Source organism: Acinonyx jubatus, chromosome A2 (genome assembly GCF_027475565.1).
Source record: "Acinonyx jubatus isolate Ajub_Pintada_27869175 chromosome A2, VMU_Ajub_asm_v1.0, whole genome shotgun sequence".
Lineage (NCBI taxonomy): Eukaryota > Metazoa > Chordata > Mammalia > Carnivora > Felidae > Acinonyx > Acinonyx jubatus.
Genome location: NC_069383.1, coordinates 98056239 through 98084179, shown reverse-complemented (window position 1 = coordinate 98084179; position 27941 = coordinate 98056239). Strand labels below are relative to the sequence as shown.

Below are 27941 nucleotides of genomic sequence, written 5' to 3'. Positions count from 1 at the left end.
TTGTTCTTTGATGTATCCAGAGATTATTTAAACATGGTTATATTTTAGGGTTTTTCTTCCAAAACACTGTCTAATTTTAACCTAATATCATTGAGTTTTTTGCTGTTTCCCACTCATTATCCAACATGGTTTTAATCCCACACTAACCCAGCTAAATTTCTAGGCTTTCTATACTTTTCCACTCCTAAGTTTTCCTTTTCTCATCCATATTTCCTTGCGTTAAACATGAAATGTTATAGTATGTTTTGATATCTGGCATAGATACTTATTTCTCGTTATATTTTGTCATGAAATATTCACTCCCATGCCACTTAGGCAATTTCTTCTTTTCATCACACCCTAAGCAAGACCAGCACTGTGATTATCCCACCACTGAAATAAATGCAAATCGCATTCTTTCTCTTTACCCTCTTTTTTTATTCCAAGTAGCACTGATCTTTGTATCATTGGGAGTACTTATCCTAGTTTCTCAGTCATCTTGGCTGCGCAAAATGATTGGTCATTTTATAATAGTACCATCAACTTTTCGTTTTTCTTACTCGCTTGTCTTTCCACTAATGCCTGTGCTGCCAACTCAACTCTAGAGGAACCCGTCTGTCCTCAGTTTCTCCTCCTCTGCTGCCTGCTGCAGCTAGGTTGAAATCAAGTGACTGCTGATTGACACGACAAATTGGTGTTGAGTGTTTGGGATTTGTGTAGGGGTGATAGCAGATTGGAGTTGGCAGATGTAGGTGAAGCTTTGACAAAGAAAATATGATGCATTCTCACATCTACAACTTTCTTTTAGTCAGCGTTAAAAATTCTAGATCCAATTATCAGAGGCATGTCAGTCACCAACTAGGAGATTGCAGGCCTTGGGAACAGGGCATGTAAGAACAAATTTGCTTTTTGAAAGTAAAATTAGTTAACATAGGAAACAGGAAACTACAGAAGGAAAAAGAGAGAGGGAGAGGGAGAAAGAATGGGGCAGAGACAGAAAGAGAGAGAGAGAGACTTGAGGATTCTTATCCCCTACCCCCCCCTCCCCCCCAAAAGAAACCAATCTGCTAGAGTTCTTACATTTTCTTTTTCAAGCTTGGCAGAAATCCTTCACAGAAGTAATGACCTGAACTTGCAGAAGAGGGAGCTAAAGCTCAGAGAAGTTAAACAAACTCAAGAGAATGTTACCAGTGGTGGAAGCAGGATCCCAGCCCAGATCTGTGCAGCCTGTAGCCGTGGAAATTCAGATCTTGTTGAATGAATGTCTGCTGGTTCCAGTTCCTCGTGCCTGATGTCCAAACCCATGAGTCTACCTACCTACCACCCCACCAGCCTGTGAGTGTCATATAGGCACCTCAAACTTTATAGACGTGCCCCGGACTTCTCCTCCTGGTCCAGGGTCTGCTCTCTCAGTGAATGTTCCACCATCCACCCAATTGTTAGGATCTTGGACCTCAGTTCTTCCTCCCAGGGGCCCTGCTGCTGCCATCATGGCCATCTGGACTCTCCATCTCTCCTCTTACCTTCCTCCTGTCCGTTCTCTTCAAAAAGCTCATTTTATCTGCTGTTTAAAATAATGGAATGGCTTTCTATTTGAGAGGGAAAAGATGGCATAAAGTTAAAAATCCTTCCACGGCCTACACATCCCAGCATGATCTGGCCCCTCACCGTCCCTGCAGCCCCATCTCTCACGTTCCTGGCTCTGCACACATGTCCATCACAGACGGCCTTTTCACACTACCTCAAATCTGCCCTATTCCTTCCAGCCTCAGATTCAGGGCATTTGAATAATTAAAGACCAACCCCCCCCCACCCCGTTTTGGTTTTCCCCAGGTACTCAGCATCTTCTCACCTATTTTAGAACTCATTTATGACATCATTGCTTATTGTCTCTCTCCCTATACTAGAATATAGTAGCTCCACTGAGCAGAGGCTAACATCCATTTCATTGGCTGATACCCAAAGCAATGTCTGGTACATACCACTTAACACATTGCTATTGAATAAATTGTTTCATCCACTTTTATGTGTGGCATTTACATGAATAAAGTACCTAGCCACTAGATTTCTGGATACCACGTATCCATGTACCTACAAGAGAATGGGCATATGTTGGGTGATAGAATCAAGGTCAGCATCTATCAGACTAATAAGCAGTGCAGTTTAATAAGGACTGAATAAAAAGCCTGCCTTTGGGTGCAAAAAGTAGTGGAAAATCAAGATTATAGGGTTAAATGACATGATAGAAGGGATTATGAAAAAAAGGATTTCTTTGAAGGTTGCTGTTGTCGTTGTTCCTATTTTGTGTTTGTTAACATCCAGCTTTGGTGTGGTACATTTGTTAAAAATCAATGAACACAGTGTTAATACATTATTATTTTTTATTTTTAATCTTTGTTTATTTTGAGAGAGAGAAAGAGAGATAGTACTAGTGGAGGAGGGGAAGAGAGAGAGGGAGACAGGTGATCCCAAGCAGGTTCCATGCTGTGAGCACAGAGCCCAATGGGTGGTTCAAACCCATGAACTGTGAGATCATGACCTAAGTTGAGATCAAAAGTCAGCTGCTTAACCGACTAAGCCACCCAGATGCCCCAATACATTATTATTAATTGACATCTGTACTTTACATTAAGGTTCACTCTGTGTTGCACAGTTTTTTTCGGTTTTGACAACGCACAATGCATGTGCCCACCATCATAGTATCATACAGAATAGTTTCACTGCCCTAAAAACTCCCTGTGCTTCACCTATTCTACCTTCCTCCTTTCCCCCAGCTCCTGGCAACCACTGATCTTTTTACTGTTTCTATAGTTTTTTCCAAAATGGCACGTAGTTAGAATCATATAGTATGGAGTCTTTTCAAATTGGTGGCTTTTCCTCTTAATTGAGACATAATTGACATATAACCTTGTATTTGTTTTATATGTACAATACAGTTATTTGATATATGTGAAATGATCACTAAAATAAGTTTAGTTAACATCCATCATCACTTATAGCTACACTTTTTTTTTCTTGTGATGAGAACTTTAATATCTCTCAGCAACTTTCAAGTATACAACACAGTGTTGTTAACTATATAGTCAGCATGCTGTACATGACATCCCCAGGACTACTGTTCTTTTTGGCTACATTCCCCCATTTTTGCCTATTCCCCAGCCCCTGCTTCTGGTAACCACCCAAATTGGCTTCTTTTATATAATAATGTGCACTTAAGATTTCTCCATATCTTTTTGTAGCTTGATAGCTCTTTTTTATATTATTATTACTGAACAAATTTCCATTGTATTGAAAGTACTACCATTTGTTTATCCATTTACCTACTGAAGGGCATCTTGGTTCCTTCCAATTTGGGACAGTTAAGAATTAGGTTTATTTTTGGTTAATAAGAATGCATGAGGATCAATCACACGGCTGTTAATACAGCTCTGTAAGTGCTAGCCCATCATAGACTACCAGTAGAGGTACCTGCACACAGAGGTTCTGCTCTTCTCTGCAGAATTCAGCCCTGCTATTTGATGCTTTCCATCACTGTTTATCAAGGAATGAATGTGTTAAATCCTGAGCCCAATATTTCTTGATAAACTAACACATTCAGGGGAAAAAGCAGTGAAGACAATTGAAGGATTCAAAGTCCTTTGAGGAAACACTGAGGGTACTGAGGATATTTTCACTGAACAAGAGAGAACTCAGAGACGCTGACAAGCATCCTCAGTAATGCCAAAGGCAGTCATAGGGAAGAGTGGGTAATCTTGTTGTGTAGGACCAAGAGAAATAGACCTAGGAGCAAAGGGTAAATTAGCATTGGGATGGGTTCCAGGGTTTGAGAGAATGCTGAGTATTCCCACCCATTTTATTGTAGACCTCCCCTAGCTCTTACCATCAAGGAGCAAGGAGAGTGGCCATCTGACAATCTAGTCTCAAAGTATCCCATCCCTGATAAATCCTTAACTATACCTCACATGAAATTTATTCCAAAACTAGTCAATCAAGAAATCTTCTGACCAGACACTTTCTGAAACAATCTTGAAATGGAGTCCAATAACCTGTATATTCTATATCCCGAATGTTACAAGATAGCCTTGAAAGTGATTGAAGTTAATTTTTTTTTAAATTGATGTTTTAAAACCCTTAAACAAGAACATCCACTATCCCATGGGTTACTATCTTACCTGTGAGAAGGCAGACATTGCTTTTCTCTGGTGCTTACCTGTTTTGCTCTTCAGTGCATTGTCTGTGCCCTTTCGACCTTGGTTCAAACCTCTTCCTATGGCTTTCATCTGAAGCAGCACCCTTGGGTGGCCTCCAGTGCTTTTTATTAAGTGATAAGAGAACCCAGGTACTTTCACTTAGGAGACCAAAGGTCTCACACAGCAGTGCTCTCATGGCCAAGTGAGTCACTTCTTCGAGTTGACTTTGGTGCCAAGTTGACTCTTGGCCTGGGGCCCAGTGGTTATAACTCCTGACAAGGATTCCCAGTTCTTTTTAGAGACTAAGTTGCTCAGGGCCTTAATTTTATGCCTGAATCTTTCTTCATTTTCAGAGACCCAAGTTATGTGGTATTTTTCCTAATTGATATTCTTTTTTTTTAATGCATATATTTAAAATTTTTTATTTTAGAGAGTGCATGAGCAGTGGGGATGGAGGTATAGAGAGAAAGAGAGAGAGGGGGAGAGAGAGAAACTTGAGCAGGCTGCATGCCCAGCCCAGAGCCCGATAAAGGATTCGATCTCACCACCCTGAGATCATGACCTGAGCTGAAATCACGAGTCAGATGCTCAACCAACTGAGCCACCCAGGAGCCCCTCCCTAACTAACATTCTTAAATTTGTCTTAGTTTATTGCCTCCCTCTCTCTTTCTCTATTATGTTTATAGAAATAAACATCCAAGTACTAAAAAAAAAAAAAAAGACCCGAAAGTCCTGGGGATGAGTGTTCTCATTTGAAGATGCTGGTGCCCAGTCTTCATTTTCTGATGCCCAGTATAATCTCATTGTGGCCGACATTGGGCTCTGGATAAGGAAATGGTTTTCCATTTCCATATTTAAGAGCAGCGCCCTCGGGACATGCCTCAACTCTATGAACCCTGCCTGGGCTCCTCGTATGAGAGTCGTAAAAGCAATTTTGACTCAAACTTATATTTCTTTTGGCTTTACGGGAGAACTATATAAACTTTAATTTGGCTGTGCAGGTTGGGAAAGTAAATGTCATTGCAAGCCCCCAGTTTAGATCAGACTTCACATTTGACACCGTCTGGCAGAGTGAAGTCCATAGAAATAAGAAGCCATGCTTATAGTACGATCAGTTTAATTAGGTTCTACATACTAATAAAGTATCAAACGCTGGCAGTCACTATCTTCTGACTTACATCCCGTTAACATGAATGCATTACAGTGTTACTCTCCGGTTTTATGTTAAAACATTATTACATCATCCCACACTCCAAAATCCTTTATTTGTGCAGTCTGTTGCCAAAATAATCAAGAGAGAGGAGCAGACTGTAAACACAATGCTGGCCTTTGTGTTAAAATGGGATCATTGGCCATTTTAATCCAGCACCATTCCTGTATTTTCTTGAATCACCCTAAATGGTAGATTAGGGAGCCTGAGAAAAGGTTCCTGTGGTAAGGAACTGGAAGAGACAGGAAATTCTAGAATTTGTCCTGAATGTGACAAGTCAAATCACACATTGTGTAGGGAAGAAGTGAGGGCAGAGGAGAGGTGTTGGATTAATTCAGTTTTATAAGTATTATCTGGCCACAATTACAGAAATGATGCGGAATTCCGGGACACAGTGAGAAGTTAAGAGGGTAGGCCTGCCGGGGAGCTTAGGGACTCCTTCTGGAGCCCAGCACACAGACATCCCACCACAAGGCATTTAAATGCCATGACACCTGCAGGGCACAGAAGTGCTCTGTGAGCAGAAAGGAAGGAGCTCTTCGTGTGTCTGGTGGCCCTGGGGTGAGTTTCCTGGGAAAAGTCACACTCACGGTTGTGGGAGATCCTTCCAACCTCAGCAAAGAAGATATAGATTTAGGAGGTAATGATATTGGCGGAAGGAAATCCAACACTTAGAGCACTGTCAACAAAATTCCCTGAGGCAGTGGCTTCAGAGTCATCTTTGAGACTGATCCTCCACCCCCCCCCCCCCTCCCTGGCCCTCGCACTTACGAAGATGCTACAGTTTGTAAACTACGTCTGGATTTCAAGACCTTTGAAAAGACCCTGTCTTAAGCACCTACGTTTGTATTCACAGGCCACCTGTTGGGCACCTAGTGATGCCTCGCCTCTGCATTCAAGGAACCAGAGTTGGTGTTTTGCTGATGAAGATGCTTTACTCTGTGAGTAGCTTCTTCACAACTTGGGAAGGTGTTTGTTACCACTGAAAGCTACATTAATAAAAACCCAATTAAAAAAGGATTAAGGGCACTTTAATACCAGAGGAACCCAAGAGATTAACTCCTCTGGCCTCTTTTCCTCCTCAGGCCGACTCTCCCCTTCTCCAAACCATGGCAGGAAGATGTGCATTTTTGTCTTGAAGATATTCTAAGCCAAGAAGGCAAGGCTCCTATATTTCTTCAGATGCTTTTATTTTTTATTTTTAATTTATTTTTAATTTTTTTTAACGTTTATTTATTTTTGAGACAGAGAGAGACAGAGCATGAACGGGGGAGGGTCAGAGAGAGGGAGACACAGAATCCGAAACAGGCTCCGGGCTCTGAGCTGTCAGCACAGAGCCCGACGTGGGGCTTGAACTCACAGACCGCAAGATCATGACCTGAGCTGAAGTCGGCTGCTTAATCGACTGAGCCACCCAGGCGCCCCCAGATGCTTTTATTAAATGAAACATTTTCTGTTGTATTTGAAGCCACTTGTTCTGCTTCAGTGTTCTCTAAACGCTGAGGAATATTGATTAGGATTTCTCTGAGAAATGTATTTGTCCATTTGTCAATGGATTCTTGTGTGTGTTTTGTGGATAAAGACTGGAGTAGCAACAATAATCATCTTGTCAACACTCTGTCATAGGGTAAATCATGTTTCCCAACAGCAGTGCACACAAGAGGTCAGGGCGTGACTGACTCTGGCCTCTATGCCTATTCTTCAGACTCATTTAGCCAACCCAACTGTACCTTGCATTCATATTTCTGAGATTTTTACTGTGAAGGACATGTCCCCTGCACATGCCCTTCACAAATGTTATAGTGTACTTTCTAATACTGTAATTATCATTTTCCACATTCGTGGAAACATTGATGTATATCTTTAAAGCAGTAGCACACCTAATTCTTGGATGTTTCTTTTGAAAATGTAAGTTGGTTTTATTAATGATCTGCAAATGTGTTTGGAGATTCTGCTATATACAAGGCTTCATGTTTTTGAAATAACAAAATATTGAAAAATGTTTGGAAATAGTGAAAAAGTTGCAATGTAAAAATCCACTGTTTAAGGTCAATGCTTGGATGATCTTGGGAAAGACATGGTTAAAAAATAATGCCCAGGGCTACTTCTGTGGAGCTCTTTACCAGAGATGGGAGGTTACGTACTGGTGTAACTCGAAGCTCCCCAGGGCACTGAGAAAGCAGAGGGTGTATTTTCAGCTCTGTCTCCAAGCAGAAAATTACTTTTCATACCAGTATTGGATTAAGTAGCTTATGGTGCCATCCCTTTGGGACACTAAACCATTAGTGAGAAATAACACATCACTGGAAAGCAGGCAAAATGTTTGTTTAGTGTGATTATCAGAAGCTTTTTAGGATAGTTCTCATGTGTTTGGAAGGAATACTTTGATAGGCCAGTGCCGAGGAATCTCAATGAGGGACATGCTCCAGTACCAGCAGGTCACTAATCTGCCTCTGGAGAGGCAGGTTTGGTCTCCCGGTGGGGGCAGGGAGGGGATGGGGTTCAACCTGTGCCCATTCTTCCCCAAGCAGCACTTAGCCTCCTCCCCTAGGAGAGCACTGGACAAAGACAATACTCATTTCAAGGAACTCCAGATTCTCAGTGTGCCCCATGTTAGACATGTGCTGAGCACAGTGTCTGTTTCATTGTCAGTGGTGTCTGGGTGAGGTGCTCCCCAGTGTCCAGAGAGGAAAGAACTGAGGAAGCTGTGTCCTCTGCAGGGTTCCGTCTCTACGAGGCTACACTGAGCCTGAGTGTGACACCTTTCATTTATGTCTCTGGAAAAGTCCTGTGTTTGAAGTAAATTTTCCTACCAAAGAGGTGCTGTAATATTAAGGTATTTATTTGGCCAATGGCATCATACCAAATGATTTTAGTAGACTTGCAAATAAATTACATTCATTTGCTCAAGGGTGTAAAGCCATACCTCAAATAGTCTTCATAAACAAGGTTGTGTTATTAAGGAAACATGCCAGAACACTGTTTAAGAAAGTTTTTTTTTTTCCAGAATTATGCAAGCCAGAGTCAGGGGCATTCCAAAACCTTTATTTTCCCATTTTTCATCACTGTATTATTAAAAAAAAAAAAGCTGCTATTGAACTCCCTATACCCCAACAGAGCAGATGCCTGCCTCTTACCATTTCTACTCAGTATCTTGAGCACCAAGGAAGTAGAGTTTACAACAGCGTTGGACTATGTTAGACTTCCCCCTTTTCTACTTACTAACTTCCTTGCCTCAGTCACTGCACTTACACCCCTCGCCCCCACCCACCAAGCATCTGTGCTGAAGCATTAGTAAAGATATCAGCTCCCTCCTCCCTCCTCCGGAATTACCAGACTGCATTGTCAAATGCAGATAGGGATCAATTGTCACTACCATCTTTGCTTCCTAAAAGACTGATGGCTTCCAAAGCAGGACCATTGCCTGTGTATCTTCTCATCCCTCAGGTCTTGCATGGTGCTTGGCACAAGGCTGGCATTCAGTTAATGTTTTCAAAATGAATGATTGAATGAACGAGCTATTTTCCAGGACAGGATCTAGATAATTCACCTCATCTAGGTTTGTGTGTCTCTGCCAAGGTGGCCAGGGCGAGCACCATACTTTGGGGAAAGCCAATCTAAAGGCTGCTAACAGAAAAAACAGCCAGCCCTGGGTGCACATCGTGGCAGCAAGGCACGACCTGCTCTAGGGTGATACTAACCACTGAAATCTGAGTCAAGACACAAGTACTAAGCCAAAAGCTCGGTAAGGTTGCCCAAGTGGGAAGGGAAGAAAGTATTAGGAATATAGAAGCATTAAGGGCAGTGGCACAGTATTTTACAGTTTTGCCCAGTCTTGTTGCCAGTAGGACGAAGCCTGATGTGCAGAGTTCCTTGTCCCGTGTGAAGTTAGGGACTCATGGCAGAGAGTTTGGGAACACTTCACAAGCTGGGCAGGCCACTGAGGCCATTGGGCACTAACAAGCTCAATGCCATTTTAGCTTCTGACAATTCAGTTTTGTTCTCTCCTAGGTCTAAGATCACTTTTAAAAACCAACAGATCGTGGGCCTATGCTGACAGAAAAATGATACAGTCCCACATTAAGTTGCACATGCTTTATGACGTGTGCCAACCGGGCCCTGAAGGCAGCGTTGCAAATTATAGAATTTACCCCCACCTGCTCTCTGCACCCTTCTCCCACTTCTCCGTCACCTCCCTGCCCCCACGGAAGGGATGGTTCCTTTCCAGGACCTCAGCCCCACCTCAGCCAAGTCTGGCCCCTTGGTGTGTCACCGAGAAAAGGCTACTTTTCTACCTGGTATCACATCCTCTCTGAGCTCATGGATCAACCACTTGCTAGGAAGAAAGAAAGCTGACATTTCTAACTGATTCATTCACACTGAAGTAGAAATAACCGGCAGGTTTAAACTCACTGACAAGATACTCACATTTAGAAAGCGGCCACCCTTTCGTGGATTCCTGAATTAGTGTGAGGAGTCAAGGGGGTATATTCAGGGGAGAACATTTGCCAGGCCTGTGCCTCTTCTCACATGCAAGGGCAGAGACCTGCACCATAGAACGGAGTCTGAAAAGCTATTCATTTTGTTTTTCTGTTTGATGGTGAAAACTTCAACTTTATCTTTTAAGTTTTATTTAAATTCCAGTTACACAGTGTAATGTTAGTTTCAGGTGTACCATATAGTAATTCAACAGTTCCACACAACAGCCGGTGCTCATCATAACAAGTGTTCTCCTTAATCCCCATCACCTGTTTCCCCCCCTCCCCCCTCCCCACCCCCAGCCCCGGGACCTCCCCTCTGGTGACCATGAGTTCATTCTCTAGACTTAAGAGTCTGTTTCTCAGTTTGCCCCCCTTGCTCTCTCTTTTCTCCCTCCCTTTTGAAAAACTGTTCATTTATGTCTGGAATCTGAAGTCTCTAGAAACCAGAATGTTTTCTCAGTCACTCTTTGAGCTTTGAACTTGCTTTGCCCCCTTCCCTCGTGACTGCTCTTCTGAACTCTCCTCAGACTTTGATTTAGGAATGAGACGCAAGAGGAATTGCTGACCTCAAGGAAAGTGTCTTCAATTTCTTTCATAGGAGGAGTTAAGCCAAGTAGACTGTTACGTTTTGTGTAATCATAGCCGGTACAACATGAAATGGCTTGAATTAGATTACAATAATATAGGATAAATTATGTTCTGTCAGGTAGAACACTTCATCACTTCTTCAGAACATTTTTGGTGGGTAAGATAGAATGGAATTGTTTTTATGTATCAGGCAACTTGATGTTTGGGAGATAACCCAGATAAAAGAAAAATAATCATAGATAAAAGTAATGAAATAACTATTAGCAACTTTTTCAGCTATGAATCAACTGTGGGAAAAGTGCATAGGTTGCGTCTTGAAGTCAAATATGAATGAAGGAAACATTTCCAGTAAACTCAGCCCATTAAAAAGAATACCATTGAAAGGAATAAGGCAAGAGCCTCTTGATTCTAATCCTTCCACACCCTATCATGCGTCTGCCTCCTTCCGCCTAATACATAAACACTGCCAACCAAATACTTTGAAGTAACTGAAGATATAAGGCAGATCTTAACCTCCAAACTATTTTCTGTGTTTGCACTGCTTTTTAAAATAATTTTGTTTCCGTACATTCTTTTCCGTTATCCTAAGGGAAAGTTTCTATTTAGAACCCCATTAGCCCATTTCAAAGTACTGGTTTGTACCCTGGATTTTGCTGTTTTCTGTACTTTCCTGTGAAATAACTACTCTAACCTTCAGTCTGCTCACCTTGTACGACCATGACCCTTTTCTGATAGTAGTGGAGGAATTCTTTACCAAGGTGAGCGCTTGGCTGAACCATTTTACCTACTTCTTATCCACTTCTTCAGTCTTTTCTGAACTGGTTACTGATAAGGACTTTTTCCCCTGGACACCTGTTTCCTAATCAGTACCCTCATTTTTTTTCTTGGGCGACGGTCACTTATTGTCTCTCTGCCCTAATTCCAGTGGAGTTTATCACTTGGGCCCCTAAAGAGTACCTGTGTTGCCATTTCTCCATCTATCTTGCCACATCCTAGTTTAAATGCAACGCTCTGACTCCCCTACCCAGAACACTTCATTCCTTGCCAGCTCTGGCCACAGCTCTCCTATTCAAACAGAAGCCCTAAGTTCTAGGGCTTCCTAGCATGGCTTCCCATGTAGGTTCCTCTTGGGAAAGGAGCAAAACAGGCATCATGCTGACTGGTCTCGGGTTCTCAGATATGCCATCTGGCTCTTCTTGAGCAATTGATGTAATGCCTGCTCATGTTCAAAGCTGGATGTTAATTTCCGGGGATTCTTCAAGGCAGTGAGAATCACAAGTTTCAGGGGCTTGTCTAATTCTAGTAGGCTTCCTCTTTTCTTGCAATACATTTTTACTGTAGTGGCATTGAGTGGAGAGTAGAGTATTGTATTCTGGAGATTGTGGGCTCTGATGAGGTCACACCAGATCTACAACCCAATCTACTGGAAAAGAATGGTCTGATACCAACAGCCCCAGTTCCTCTTGACCTGTGTCTGAACTTGCCCAGTAACTCCCTCCTTATCTATGGGCATGGCCATAGGCCTCTCTAAAAGGGGTACTGGTCAAGAGAAACTCTCCTGGACCCCCAAATCACTGATTCCAATTTTGCTTTTCTTTGCTTAAAATTCCTTTTTCAGTCTATCCTTGTTTGGACTTGATGCTCTACATTGTGTTTATAGATCCTCAGCCTTCCATTGTCTGGCTCTTTACTGGCTAGCCCTTTTCCACCCTGAGAGTTGAATAGTTGAATCTGGAGCCCTGGGATTCTTGCTTTCAAGGAAGCGTAAGGACCTTCAGCCTTGAAGAGCTCCTGCTTGTGCCTCATCACTTGTAGAGAAAGTCTCCTTCCATAGGCCTCCCCACTTTTCACACCAAAGCGGTTCTAAATCAATTCTGTTTAAAATATTGGGTCCATACTTTACATTTCTTGTCTCCTTGTTAATGTAAGCCTGTGTTCACCTTTTCTATCCTGTACTCTCCTTAGTGCTTTTTGTTAATAGATTCATTCATTCATCCTGCAGATACTCATTCAGTGCCTACTATGTGTCAGGTATTTTTTCAGCACTAGGATAAAATAAAAATTCAGGCCCTCTACTCTCAAGAGTATAAAGATGGAGAGAAAGTTTGTTAAACAGGCCATTAGAAATTTTCAGTGTTCCTTCTGGAACCACAATTGTGGTCAACAAACTCCTCTGCATCAAGAAACTCTTTGTGGAACTGACACCCTCTGGCTTTAATTCAAACCTGCCTCTGTCCTGAAGGTGACGAGTCCCTCGCAGCCAATTTCAGTAGAGGCCACTCATTCTCCCACACTCAGAGCCAAAAGGTGAGGTCAGCATTCTCTGTTATCCCCAATGTCACCATAAGGTCACTTATTGCCCATTCTCATGGACATTTCTGCTCCTTTGAGGATGTTGACCATCATAAGCAAATCATTTGCTTCTCATTTTTTATCACTTACCAAATTCCTCGTAATTCGGCTACATTTATAGAAAATTTGGTATCTGGCTCAAAGTCTTTTTTTTTTCCTTCCATCATTCTGGGTGTCAAGATCCATCACTCCTCAGATGGATCACCATCTGAATCCTAGCCTCAGAGTGCCTTGAACTCCCTATTGACACTCCAAAAAGACAAAGCGTTCATCCCTTCTCTGCATGGTTTCTAAACAATAAGGATCTAAACTATCTTGGCTCCATTACTAATAGTAGACTAAAGTTATACTTTGGCTTCTGATTTCCAACACAAGTGAAGATCTTGGAATAGCATGATCCTGACATAGTCACCCAAACACAGACGCTGTCATGTGTGATGCCAGAGAGAAGGTACCATGAGAGAGCAGAGAATATGGACCAGTGTTGCCCACATTTCAAGGCAGCAAGGCTACTACTGGAAACGACCAATGAACTTGGCTTCCATTGATCTCAGAGATCAAATAAGACCCTCCTCCTCCCAAAGAGAAGAGCAAGTAAGGAAAAAGAGGAAAGTGACCAGAATGTTCCTCTTAATTGTGTTCCCTACTGGGGAGTAAAGCAAAAGTCCTCTCGTTTTAAGTGAGCAAAAGGATGAAGAAAATAAGCATTTTCTTCTAAACAGTTCTCAACTCCAGTAACCATTATCTCCTTTTTTCTTTACTTTCGTGGCCATATACTTGAATTTATCACCCAGAACTACTCAACCTCTAAAATACTAGTTGTTATCTTTTCACTTTCCAGGGATCCAACATCATAGAGATGTCTTGTGCCTTAAATCTCTATTTTCCAAGAGTCTATTAGGCCTGGCCTGGTCTCTTTTTCTTCTTTTTCACACTGGACCCAACAGCATTCTTGGTTTCCTGTCACTCCTTGGACACACATGTCCAATAGAATTCAACCACATATCCATGCTCAAATCTGCCAACTCTATTCAAATCTGAGTAGGTGAGTACTGATGTGGGAAACAATAATTACATAGCATTGTAGAACAATGCCACTAAAAATCCATAATCTCAAAATCCAGCTGGCCTCACATTTCATTTAATTCTTCTTGTCTTTGGTTAGGTTTTTAAAAAATTCTCCTTAAGCCTTCTGCTCAACAACCCTCATCATTTTTAGCAGGTTACCTTGCATCCCACTTATTATTTGAAGCTTATTAATTTTATTTTGAGAGAGATAATGTGTGTGCACACACGGGCAAGCATGGGGAGGGGCAGAGAAAGAGGGAGAGATAGAATGCCAGGCATGCTCCAGATGGGGCGGGGGCGTGCTCAACCTCATGAACTGTGGGATCATGACCTGAGCCCAGATCAAGAGTCAGATGCTTAACTGACTGAGCCACCCAGGCGCCCCCCTTGCATCCTACTTCTTAAAGGAAATTTACAACATCTGGCATACCTGGCCCTAACTTTAACTGGATCTACACCTCTGCATATTTTCACATTGTCTTTGAGATCAGTAAAGCCTGCCCTTAGCTATTTCCCTCCCCACATTATCTATAGGACCTTCTTTCCCAGTCAACTTCTCATCCTGTGGTTTACTCTCTCTTCCGGATATTCTTTACTCTTGCTTATCTCATTTAAAGATGGGTTCTTGTTGTGTCTCAGACCCTAAGTTCTTGGCCCTCTGCTCACCTCTGCACACCTAACTGATGTCATGAACACTTCTTGGATCCAATACCACCTATTTATGAAGACAAATCTTCTTCATCTCTAGTTCGACCTGTCCCCAGGCTTCAGTGATAAATACCTAATTGTGTGTGTGTTCTGAACATCATCACCGCTTGTTTATTTGGTGTCACAAATGAAATCATCTTCTACCTCTTTAACCCATGTCACCTGTGTATCCTATGCAGCCCAGGGAGGGGGTGGACAGTGCTACCTAACACCAATTATCAGAGCTCAAAACCAAGAAGCTCTATCTTTCCCATCTTTTTTTATAGCCACATCAGTTCACTATAATAAGTCTTACAATTTTACTTTATAAGTATTTCTCCAACCTGCTCCTCTTTTCCGTATCTACTCCCACTATGCTGATCCAGACCTTTATTAAATGTTACCTAGACAATTCAACAGCCTCCCAAATAATTCTGGATCTCAAGTCTGCCTTTTGAAGTCTGCCCTTCACATTGGTGTCTGAGCATTCACCTTAAAATGAAAATGTCACAGACTTAAAACCTCTAATGCCTTGCTGCAGAAGAAAGTCCAAACGTCACCAGACCATCCAGGGCTCACAAGGCTGCTCCTCTCCAGCCTGTCATGAGCCCCTCTGCCCTGCATTTTGTGATCCAGCAAAACAGAACTGTTTGTGGTCCCCAACTTGCCAGGCCACTTCTAACCACTTTTCACTTTTTTTTTTTTTTTTAAATCTTGCCACTCTGACTATCCCTTCTCACTTCTCTGGCCAACTCCTACTTTAAGACTCAACAAAAATATCCCTCCCCACAGAACATTCTCCCCAGTCCTACAGACTGTGGGAGGTCCCCCTCTATATTCCAGTGATGCTTTTTGTATATAAATTTCTTTTTTTTTTATTGTCAAGTTACTTAACATACAGTGAAGTCTTGGCTTCAGGAGTAGATTCCCATGATTCATCACTTACATACAATAACCTGTGCTCATCCCAACAAGTGCCCTCCTCAATGCCCATCACCCAGTTTCCCCACCTCCAGACCCCCCACCCCATCAACCCTCAGTTTGTTCTCTGTATTTAAGATTCTCTTATGGTTTGCCTCCTTCCCTGTTTGTATCCTTTTTTCCTTTCCTCCCCCTATGGTCTTCTGTTAAGTTTTTCGAATTCCGCATATATCTTGCCATTTGCAACAGTGTGGATGGAACTGGAGGGTATTATGCTAAGTGAAATAAGTCAGTCAGAGAAAGACAGATCGCATATGATTTCACTTATAGGTATATAAATTTCTTAAAGCCCCTCCTCTTATTATTTTCCTTCTAAATCTATACATCTATAGTAGCTAAATAATTAATTTTCTCCATGTCTAATTACCTGGCTACTAGACTACTTTACAGTTGCCTAAGATACCCTTCCTGTATGTGAAAACAATGCATATTATGTAAATGTGCCTTGTACTCTGTCATTGTGTGCACACCTTATCATTGCACTCACTAAACTGTACTGTAATAATACAGATCATATTGTAATAATCCTTTTAAGTGTCTCCCGATGCAGTCTCTAAATCCTTTGTGAAGAATAAATGTGTTTCTTTGATTTACATAACTCTAGCATCTGGTAGGGTGTCACAAAAACAGGTGCTCCACAATAATTTGTTGAATTATTCTCCAACACAGGAGGATGTGCCGAGGCAAAGTCTTTTGTGGCCATCTCTTTTACACCTGGGTTGGTTCTTTTCTGCTTCAGTCCCTTACCACGTCTTTCCCTTGCTACCTAAACAAAACTCCTTCCCCTCCCCCCCCACCCCCAGAATAAACTTGAACCATCGTATCAGACATTACTCAGGATGTAAAGATTTCTACCGGAAATAAAATGACCTAAATAATTAACCTAATTTTTCTTGCAATTGGCTCTGGATTATAACTCGGTGCTTCTATGCCCTTCACTCAGTCTAACCTGTGCACCTCTCTTGTTCAGATAATTATTCTACACCTTCTGGGTCTTCAGGCCCAGGGTCCTTCTTGATGTCGTAAAGTCTGTAAATCCATTTTATTCACTCACTTGTATTGGCTGCAACTTTCCTCTGAGTGTTGGCTTTGAAACTGAGGCCTGTCTGACCAGAAAAATGTGTGAGCTAAGTGGGGCAACTCCTACATGTGCTCTTGTGTCCAAATTTTCGCTCCGTGTCAAGCCCATCCCTGCATGGAGCGGTGTGGGATGTTAGGGCCTTAACACCCTGCAGGTGAGTCAGAAGAAGCATATTTCTGTCCTTCACTGACTCACATCTCAGCTGGGAAGCTACTGACTGGCTGTTCTTTCCATAAATACCTAAGCTGGCCTTCCGGTATGTTCAGTCAGTGCCCTCCTGCTCCTTGCTGAGTCTGAGCTGGGAGGAAGTGACTAGGACTTGCTTCAGGGTTGCTGACAGACTTTCTCTAAACCAGCAGCTTTCGCCTGCTGCTTTTCTCTTCCTCTGTTAGGTGTAGTACTTTGTAAGCACATTAAGGATGCAGAGAAAGTTTTTCTGAAATAATGGGAAACCAAACGTTGGTGACTTAAACCTCACGCTGAAATTATTCCTATAATTTGGAAATAATATCCTATAAAATATGCAGAATGTGAAATTTTCATAATCCAGTTTACAATCCAATCTAATAATCCAGTTTTAACTGTTAAATTTCTTTCTTTCTTTCTTTCTTTTTTTTTTTTTTTTTTGAGGGAGAGACAGAGAAACAGAGAGAGCAGGGGAGGAGAGAGGGGGGAACAGGGGATCTGAAGCAGGCTCTGTGCTGACAGCAGACAGCCAGCCTGATGTGGGGATCGAACTCAAGAACCGTGAGATCAGGACCTGAGCCGAAGTTGGACGCTTAACTGACTGAACCACCCAGGTGCCCCTTAACTGTTAGATCTGAATCCTCACATCCGTAGACTTGAAAACGTTACTAAGCACCTTTCCAAAATTCTCATGGTATTTTGTTGTGAGTTGGATAAGCTGAGGGTGACAAGTTTGATGTGTTCCCTTTCTCCTACTCCCCTGAGAAGTGTGATCATCCTGTAATAATTCTCTAACTTTTGCATTTCTTTTCCTAAAGACTGGTGCTGTAGTGTAAGTGGGCTTTTTATTTTTAATTTTTGTCCTTATAAGTGATTTATAATCATTAAATGAAAATATGCTATTTTAAAGAGGGTGGTTGTTAGACCGGTTATCATAAAGTATTGTGGAAATAAAGACTAGTAGAATAAATCTAGTCTTACATATTGAGGAAAAAAAAAAAAAACCAAACTGTGTACTTTTAGGTCTTGAAGCAACCGGATGAAAAGCAAGCTACCTCTTCCATACCCAAATTGTTTCCAATTTGGAAACAATGTTCCAATGTTCGATTCATTACAATCCATTTCTTTCTAAGGGAGAAAGATGGCGGAGTCACTGCTAAGATATTAGTTCATATGAAAACTTGAGCTTTTTGAATTAAAACAACAACAACAACAACTCTGATTTGTAGCATTTCCTCATTTCCGTGGTATGAATATTCCAGCCACGGCTGTCATTAAGCTATAGGCAGTTTAACTACTGGCTCACAAAATTCCTGTGTGTCTAACAATTGGTGCTTGCCCGAGCCTGTGTGAATGTATGAGCTGACTCCAGTAAACCCTGGGTGTGGCATTGACCCCAGATGTCCATGATTCTCTGTTAAGTGTACCCAGATAAGGGTTCCCCAATGTACATGGTCATTCCAGAGCCAAACCAGTCTCAGCAATGAGCATTTCTTTTTTTAAATTTTTTTTAATGTTTATTTATTTCTGAGAGAGAGAGAGAGAGAGAGAGAGAGAGAGAGAGTGCAAGCAGGGGAGGTGCAGAGAGAGAGGGAGACACAGAATCTGAAGCGGGCTCCAGGCTCTGAGCTGTCAGCAGAGCTCTCAGAAGTGAGCATTTCTAATAAACTCCTTTCTATGATGTGACTACCATAGCGTGTCACACATAAATAGGCTTTCTCCTTTATGCAACGGGCTTTGTTTCTTGTATTATTTTCCACCTTCTTAAAACTGATGCAAAGTACACACCTTCCACAAACTTCCATAATAAAGACTTGTTTTGCTTATCTCAACACCTTTCATTTTGATGCTGCACGGAGCATTCCGCTTTAATTAAAATGTGTGTTGCTTAACACTGTGCTACGATGTGCAGCACATCCAGGCTACATAATTTTGCAAAGACAGTATCCTTTAAGGTGTGCTGGTCATCTGGCATTGCCTGATCAGATCTCCCAAGCTAGAGTTCCAAGAGTTGGGAGAATCCTGCCAGTCCAGACAGATATAGAACCTGGGAGGTCAGTTTGTTTCAATTCTAGACTTACTGGAGAAAACTGAAAAATTTTGTAACTATTTCTAGAAAGTCCTTAGTGTTTGCATATGCGCTTCCTCAAATATCCATTTAGAGTAGCATTTGTCAGCGATATTAGCAGGAAGGCTCTGTGTTCCTACAAGATTCGTCTCTGTTTTTCCCACTAGCTGGGTGGGTCTGTGTTTTGCTGTAGTGAAGTCTGTATCTGTAATCTAGAGCATATATTTCATGATCTTGATCTTTTCCATCACACTGTCGGGATGTGTGTGTGTCTGGAGGGGTGGGGATTTTGATCTCCTTTGAGTAAACCTGATTTTGAAATAAATTTCTCAAAACAAGATTTCGATAATACTTCCTGGACAGTGAAATTAAATTCTCCCCAACTGATAGCAGTAATTTGGAGGTAATACTGTTTAATAGTTTCACTCCCAACTCCCTTTGCACCACATACTTTCAATATATAAAATGCTGGTGTGGGAGAGATATAAAAGTAAAAAAGCCACGTCTTTCTCCTCAACCCAACTCTGGATTCCAGGAGAGAGATACAGCAGTTCATAAATTCAGAGCAATGCACCTTCCTAAAGTAAGCCAATTAAATAAGGTGGGAGAGAGGAAGTTGGATCCCAACCAACCATGGGCATGGGAAGAGAATGTGTGCCTGAGTAGAAGAGGGTCCTGAGTAGAAGAGACTGGAGATCCTAGAGGGAGTGGACTTGAGTGTTCTGTCTTGTGCACCTGCTACCCTCCTGTTTGCCTACAGGGATCCTCTTCCAGGAGAGACTCCTTGGAAATGGAAGGTTGAGGCCCAGTCAGAGCTGGACAGCACTCAGTCCTGTGTACTGACAAATTTGCCAGGGTTTTTGGCTGACGTGGAACTTGAGGTGTTCACGTCCTACAGGATAGGGGTCTTGGTACGCACACATACACACACTCCAAAAATTAGGAGCACAAATCTATCATCCCAAACCCAAATCCCTGGACTCTTACCCTTTATATAAGAGAATGCTAAGGTTCTCCAGTTATTCTGAGAAAAGACATAAATAGTGACAATCTTGAAAGAGTGGGAGGGGAAATAAAACCATAAGTCTGAAAAAGTCAGATGTAAATATAAGAAGAATAAGAATGTATAACTTTTATGGGTAGCAAAGAAAGTTTCATCAACTCAAAGATTAGAAAGGAGGCAAAAAGAAATAGAAGAGCTGGGGGGGAGGGTTGTTAAGATGGCAGAGGAGTTGGGAGACCCCAAGCTTGTCTCATCCCTCAAACACAGCTAGATAGTTATCAGATCATTCTCAACACCTAGGAAATCAGTAGGAGGTCTGAGAGAACAAAACTGCAAGTCTGTAAGTAGGAAAGTGGCCACCTTCTGGAAGGTAAGAGGTGCAGAGAGTTGACTTGGGGGAGATACAGCTGAGGGCACGGCAGCGAGGAGGGAGCCTGATTACGGACGCTACCTCAAAGTATTAGAAGCAGCAAAAGGGGTGCCTGGGTGGCTCAGTCAGTTAGGCTTCTCACTTCGGCTCAGGTCGTGATGTCACGGTTTGTGGTTCGAGCCCTGCGTTGGGCTCTGTGCTGACAGCTCAGAGCCTGAAGCCTTTTTTGGATTCTCAGTCTCCCTCTCTCTCTCTGCCCTTCCCCCACTCATGCTCTGTTTCTCTGTCTCTCAAGAATGAATAAACGTTAATTTTTTTTTTCTTAAATAAAAAGTATTAGAAGCAGCAGAGAGCAAGATCTGAACTTTTAGAAGTCCACTACAGTGGGGGGTGTGCCTGACCTAAAGGTGCACAGGTGGTGAAGTGAGGTGGAATCCCAAGAGTGACAGCGGGGTCGGAGGATCCCCTGAGTCACAAGAAGGATGTGTGGCACCAACATGTTGCACTGTTTCCAGGCATATGAGCAGGATCTTGGGCTGAGGGCAGCAAGCAGGGATGCTGGCTTTCTGTTCTGTTTTGACATAAACTCTGAACTCTGCATGGTCATGTGACTACTCTCCTTGCACAGGCAGGCAAAAACTGACAAGACCCTCCCCTAGAGGAACAGAGTGGGTCCACAATGCAGGAGTCCCTAAAATTTGGAGTTCTGAAACTCAGTCGGGCACCTGAGATAAAAGAGTTGGGACATAGGCAGGGTGAATGCAGGGTTCTGACAGAAACCAGGAACATAAGAGGGGTGACTGGTTGCTCCTCTGTGAGGGTTCCCTGAAGAGTGTGGAGGGGGGCAATCTTTCAGCTCTGGGGCTAGAGAAGTTCTCACCACCATATTCATCCACCCATCAGCACTGAAAGCCTTCAGGGAGCAAATCAGTGTCACCTAGTGGAGGCTGGAGCCACTTATACCAAGCCCTACCCCACCAGGCACCCTGGAGGCGCATTTCCACTGAAAGAAGTTGGCCTGAGAATCAACCAACCAAGCCCCTCCCCCCAAAAGGCCAGCAAAAAGAACTTTCTTCCGCCAAGTCTACTGGCCATAGGTGCTACAAAGCTTCAATTCTAGGGGAAATAGGATCTACCTTCCTGTTTACATTTATTCTTTATTTTTATTTTTTCCATTTATTTCCTTGTTTTTTCAATTTCCTTTTTATTTTTAATGTTGGTTTTTATTTTTAATTTATATATATTTATCTCTATATTTTTTCATTTTTTGTTTATTTTTATTTTATTTTATTTTTCTTTATTTGTTTTTTTGGATCTAGATTCTTTTAACAAGCAGACCAAAGCACACCTAGGATCTAGCTTTTGTTTTTTTGTGGTTCTTTTGGGGTTTTGTTTTGTTTTGTTGCTTTTGGGTTTTGTTTGTTTGTTTGTTTTTTTGGGCTTTTATTCTTTCTTCCTGTCTTTTCTGGACAAAATGATGAGATGGAGAAATTCATCTCAAAAGAAAAAATAGGAAGTAGAACTCACAGCCAGGGAGTTAGTCAATATAGATATAGTATGTCTGAACTAGAATTGGAAACAACGATTAGAAGGATACTAGCTGGGCCTGAAAAAGCATAGATGATACCAGAGATAAAAGAACTAAAATCTAGTCAGACCGAAATTAAAAATGTTATAACCAAAATGCAAATTCGAATGAATGCCATGACATGAGGATAGACAAAGTAGAGGGGTGAGTTAGTGATATAGTAGATAAAATTATGGAAAATAATGAGGATAAAAAGAAGAGAGAAACAAAGGTCATGGATCACAAAGTCCAGACTGAGGGAACTCAGTAACTTATTAAACATAATAACATTTGCATCTTAGGAGTTCCAGAAGATGAAGAGAGAGGAAAAGGGGCAGAAGGTTTATTCTAACAAATTATAGCTGAAAACTTCCCTAATTTGGGGAAGAATACAGTCATCAAGATCCAAAAAGCACAGAGAACTCCCATTTAATTCAACATAAGCTGACCATTGCCAAGGTATATCATAGTCAAATTCACAAAATACACATGCAAGGAAAGAATCCTGAAAACAGCAAGGGGAAAAAAAGTCCTTAACCTACCAGGGAAGACAGATCAGGTTCACAGAAAATCTGTCCACAGAAACTTGGCAGACCAGAAAAGAGTGGCAGGATATATTCAGCATGCTGAATAAAAATATGCATCCAAGAGTTCTTTATCCAGCAAGGCTGTCATTCAGAATAGAAGGAGAGATAAAGAGTTTCCCAGACAAACAAAAACTAAAGGAGATTGTGACCACTAAACCAGCCCTGTAAGAAATATTAAGAATGACTCTGTAAGTGGAGAAAAAGAAAATAAAAAAACCAAAAACAACAAAAACTGGAAAGGACCAGAGGACATCACCAGAAACACCAACTCTACAGGTAACACAATGGCACTAAATTCGTATCTTCCAATAATCATTCAGAATGTAAATGGACTAAATGCTCCAATCAAAAGACATAAGGTAGCAGAATGGATTTAAAAAAAAAAAAAAGATACATCTCTATGCTGTCTACAAGAGACTCACTTTAGACCCAAAGACATGTACAGATTGCAAGTGAGGGGATGGAGAACCAACTATCATGCTAATGGATGTCAAAAGAAAGCTGGAGTAGCCATACTTATATCAGACAAATTAGACTTTAAAACAATGACTGTAATAAAAGATGAAGGACATTATATCATAATTAATATGATATCCATCAAGCAGTGGTAACAATTGTAGATATTTATGCCCCCAACTTGGAGTACCCAAATATATAAATCAATTAATAACAAACATAAGGAAACCCATTGATAATAATACAATGTCGTAGGGGACTTAACACTCCACTTACAGCAATAGAAAGATCATATAAGCAGAAGATCAACAAGGAAAGAATGGCTTTGAATGACACACTGGACAAGATGCACTTAACAGATATATTCACAACATGTCATCCTGAAGCAGCAGTATTCACATTCTTTTCAAGTGCACATGGAACATTCTCCAGAATAGATGACAAACTGGGTCACAAATCAGACCTCAACAAGTACAAAGAGATCGAGATCAGACCATGCATACTTACATACCACAACACTATAAAACTTGAAGAAGTCAATCACAAGATAAAAATTTGTAAAGCTCTCAAGTACGTGGAGGTTAAAGAACATCCTACTAAAGAATGAAGCCTTAACCGGGAAATTAAAAAAGAAATAAGAAAAAAGAAATACATGAGAGCAAATGAAAATGATAACATGATAGTTCAAACCCTTTGGGATGCAGCAAAGGCGGTCCCAAAAGGAAAATACATTGCAATTCAGGCCTATCTCAAGAAGCAAGGAAGGCCTCAAATACACAACTTAACCTTACAACCAAAGGAGATAGAAAAATCACAGCAAATAAAGCCTAAAGCCTGAAGAAGAAGGGAAATAATAAAGATTAGAGAAGAAATAAATGATATAGAAACAAACAAAACAACAATAGAACAGCTCAACAAAACTAAGAGCTGTTTCTTTGAAAGAATTAATAAAATTGATAACCTCCTAGCCAGACTTATCAAAAAGAAAAAGACCCAAATAGATAAAATCACAAGTGAAAAAGGAGAGATCACAACCAATGCCACAGAAATAAAGTCAATTATAGGAGAATACTATGAAAAATTATATGCCAAGAGACTGGGCAATCTGGAAGAAATGGACAAATTCCCTAGAAACTCACAAACTACCAAAACTGAAACAGGAAGAAATAGAAATTTGAACAGACCCACAACAGCAAAGAAATTGAATCAGTAATCAAATGTTTCCCAACAAATGCGTCCTTGGCCAGATAGCTTTACAGGGGAATTCTACCAGACATTTAAAGAAGAGTTAATACTTATTCTTCTCAAGCTGTTCCAAAAAATAGAAATGTAAGGAAAGCTTCCAAACTCATTCTATGAAGCAGCATTACCTTGATTCCAAAACCAGACAAAGACCCCACTTTTAAGGAGAATTACAGTCCAATATCCCTGGGGAAACTGGATGCAAAAATTCTCAACAAGATCCTAGCAAATCAAATTCAACAGTACATTGACAGAATTATTCACCATGATCAAGTGGGATTTATTCCTGGGCTGCAGGCCTAGTTCAATATTCACAAATCAATCAACTTGATACACCACATTAATAAAAGAAAGGGTAAGAACCATATGAGCCTGTCAATAGATGCAGCAAAAGCATTTTGACAAAATACATCATCCATTCTTGATAAAAAACCCTCAACAAAGTAGGGATAGATGGAACATACCTCATAAAGGCCATATATGAAAGACCCACAGCTAATATTATCCTCAATGGGGAAAAACTGGGATTGTTTCCCCTATACTCAGGAAGAAGACAAGGATGTCTTCTGTCACCATTACTATATAACATAGTACTGGAAATCTTAACTTCAAGCAATCAGACAACTAAAAGAAATGAAGAGTGTCCAAATCATCAATGAAGAAGTAAAACTACCACTATTTGCAGAGGATGTGATACTTTATGTAGAAAACCTGAAAGACTTGACCAAAAATTGCTGGATCAAAGTCGAAGGATATAAGCTCAATGAGCAGATATCTGTTGCATTTCTATACACCAGTAATGAAGCATGAGAAAAAGAAAACAAGGTATTGATCCCACTTGCAATTGCACCAAAAACAATAAGACACCTAGGAATAAACCTAATCAAAGAGGTAAAAGATCTGTACTCTGAAAACTATAGAACACTAATGAAAGAAGCTGAAGAGGACCCAAAGAAATGGAAAAACGTTCCACTCACATGGATTGGAAGAGCAAACATTGTTAAAATGTCTATACTACCCAAAGCAATCTACACATTCAATGCAGTCCATGTCAAAATGCCCCCAGCATTTTTTCAGAGCTGGGATAAACAATCATAAAATTTGTATGGAACTACAGAAGACCCTGAGTAACCAAAGCAATCCTGAAAAAGAAAAACAAAACCGGAGGCATTATGATCCCAGAGTTCAAGCTATATTACAAAGCTGTAGTCATCAAGACAGTATGGTACTGGCACAAAAACAGACACACAGATCAATGGAACAGAAGAGAAATCCTGAAATGGACCCACAACCATATGGTCAACTAATCTTTGACAAAGCAGGAAAGAATATCCACTGGATATCCACTGGAAAAAAGACAGTCTCTTCAACAAATGATGCTAGGAAAGCTGGATGGTGACATGCAGAAAAATGAACCTGGACCACTTTCTTATACCATACACAAAAATAAACACAAAATGGTTGAAAGACCTAAATGTGAGACAGGAAACCAAAATCCTAGAGGAGAACACAGGCTGCAGCAACTTCTTACTAGACACATCCCCAAAGGCAAGGGAAACCAAAGAACACATGAACTATTGGGATTTCATCACGATAAAAACCTTTTGCACAGCAAAGGAAACAATCAACAAAACTAAAAGGCAGCCTATGGAATGGGAGAAGATATTTACAGACATATCTAATAAAGGGTTAGTATCCAAAATATATAAAGAACTTATCAAACTCAACACCCCAAAAAAACAAGTAGCCAGTTAAGTAATGGACAGAAGACATGAATAGACACTTTTCAAAGATGGCTAACAGACACATGAAAAGATGCTCAACACTGCTCATCATCAAGGCAATTCAAAGCAAAACCACAAGAATATGCCATTTCACACCTGTCAGAATGGCTAAAATTAACAACACAAGAAACAATAGGTGTTGGTGAGGATGCAGAGAAAGGGGAACCCTCTTGCACTGTTGGTGGGAATGAAAGCTGGTACAGCCACTCTAGAGAACAATATGGAGGTTCCTCAAGAAACTAGAAATAAAACTACCCTATGATCCAGCCATTACACTATTAGGTATTTACCCAAAGGATACCAAAATACAGATTCAGAGGGGTACAGGTGCCCCAATGTTTATAGCAGCATTATCAACAATAGCCAAACTATGGTGAGAGCCCAAATGTCTATTGATTGATGAATGGATAAAGAAGACGTGATGTCTCCTGGGTGGCTCAGTTGGTTGAGTGTCCAACTTCGGCTCAGGTCATGATCTTGTGGCTGGTGGGTTTGTGCCCTGCATTGGGCTCTCTCTACTGACAGCAGAGAGCCTGCTTCGGATCCTCTGTCTCCCCCTCTGTCTCTCTGCACTTCCCCCACTCACGTGCACTCTCTCTCCCTCTCTCAAAAATAAATAAACATTTTTTTAAAGATTTGGTACATATAAACATGGAATGTCACTCAACCATCAAAAATAAAATCTGGCCATTTGCAATGACATGGATGGAGTTAGAATATTATGCTAAGCAAAATAAGTGAGTCAGAGAAAGATAAATACCATAAGATTTCACTCATATGTGGAATTTTAGAAACAAAACAGTTGAACATATGGGAAGTGGGTGAGGACAGAACAGAGAGGGAAATAAACCACAAGAGGCTCTAAAGGATAGAAAACAAACTATGTGTTTGTTGATGGAGGTAGGTGGGTGGTAGATGGGCTAGATGGATGATGGGCATTAAGCAGGGTACTTGTGATGAGCACTGGGTGTTGTTATGTAAGCGATGAATCACTGAATTCTACTCCTAAAACCAGTATTGTTCTGCATGTTAACTAACTGAAGTTTAAATTAAGAAAAGGAAATAGAAATAAAGTCTAGTAAACAGAATGTATGAAATAAGGTGAGAGAACCAACCTTTACATAATGAATATAATGTAGGGAAGACCATGCAGTCAGTGCGCATTCCCGGGACACAGCTGTTTGGAGGAAGTGTGGGTGGAGCTTGCATATGTCACTATGTGTGCATAGGGAACCAGGGTGGGAAGGGTTGCTAGTCGTGGGTCAGGGCGGTCCCTCCTGATGACACATTCTATCACGGATATTCCTTGGGTCCCAGAATTCTACAGATACTGGCCTCCCACCTCATTTGGAAGGTATATTTGTTTAAAAAGGGGAGAGAATTTTTTTACTTAATGGTTTGTTAATTTCACTTGCAACTTTTAAATATTTAGACTTGTGTGTGTGAACCTCTCCTGCACATTGTGGGTGGGCTGGTGGTTCGTAAAGAGCTGAGCAGTGGGCAGACTCTGGACATATCTCAGAAGCAGAGCCAACAGACCCTGCTGGTGAGTTGACATGGATGTGAAAGAGCGAGTACAGTCCACAGACCGGGCAATGGAGAGGGCTGCTGTCACCTGAAACAAGAAGGCTGTGGTGGAGTGGGTTTTGGGAGGGGTGTTCAGGATTTCAGTTTTGGAAATATTGATCGGTAGACATCCAAATGGAACTATTAAATAGGCAGTTAATATGTGATATCAAAGTCAGAAAAGATGTGGGCAGACTCACTAGGTAGATAGTAGCAGACAGAGGAATGGTATTTAAGTCCAACACAGGAGAGCCATCACCAAATTTGTGACTATAGACAAAAACAAGAAGGGGGTGAGGTCTGAGCTCCAGAGTCTCCCAACATAAAACAGCAACTAACTTATTCAACACATGAGCACATTCTGGTAATTTGTTTGTTTGTTTAAGTTTATTTATTTTTGGAAGAGAGAGAGAGCATGAGCAGGGGAGGGACAGAGAGAGGGAGAAAGAGAGAATCCTAAGCAGGCTCCACACTGTCAGTGAAAAACCGGATGCG

The 27941-nt window shown here is 41.3% G+C and overlaps 1 long non-coding RNA gene across 1 annotated transcript; it reads left to right on the top strand.

Moving 5' to 3' along the window:
• Positions 1-1078: 1078 nt before the first annotated feature.
• LOC113595567 (uncharacterized) lies at positions 1079-8466 on the top strand. The gene is made up of 3 exons (XR_003416097.2): positions 1079-1314; positions 6236-6320; positions 6465-8466. It is a non-coding gene; the product is annotated as an uncharacterized LOC113595567 (long non-coding RNA).
• The last annotated feature ends 19475 nt before the right edge of the window (positions 8467-27941 follow it).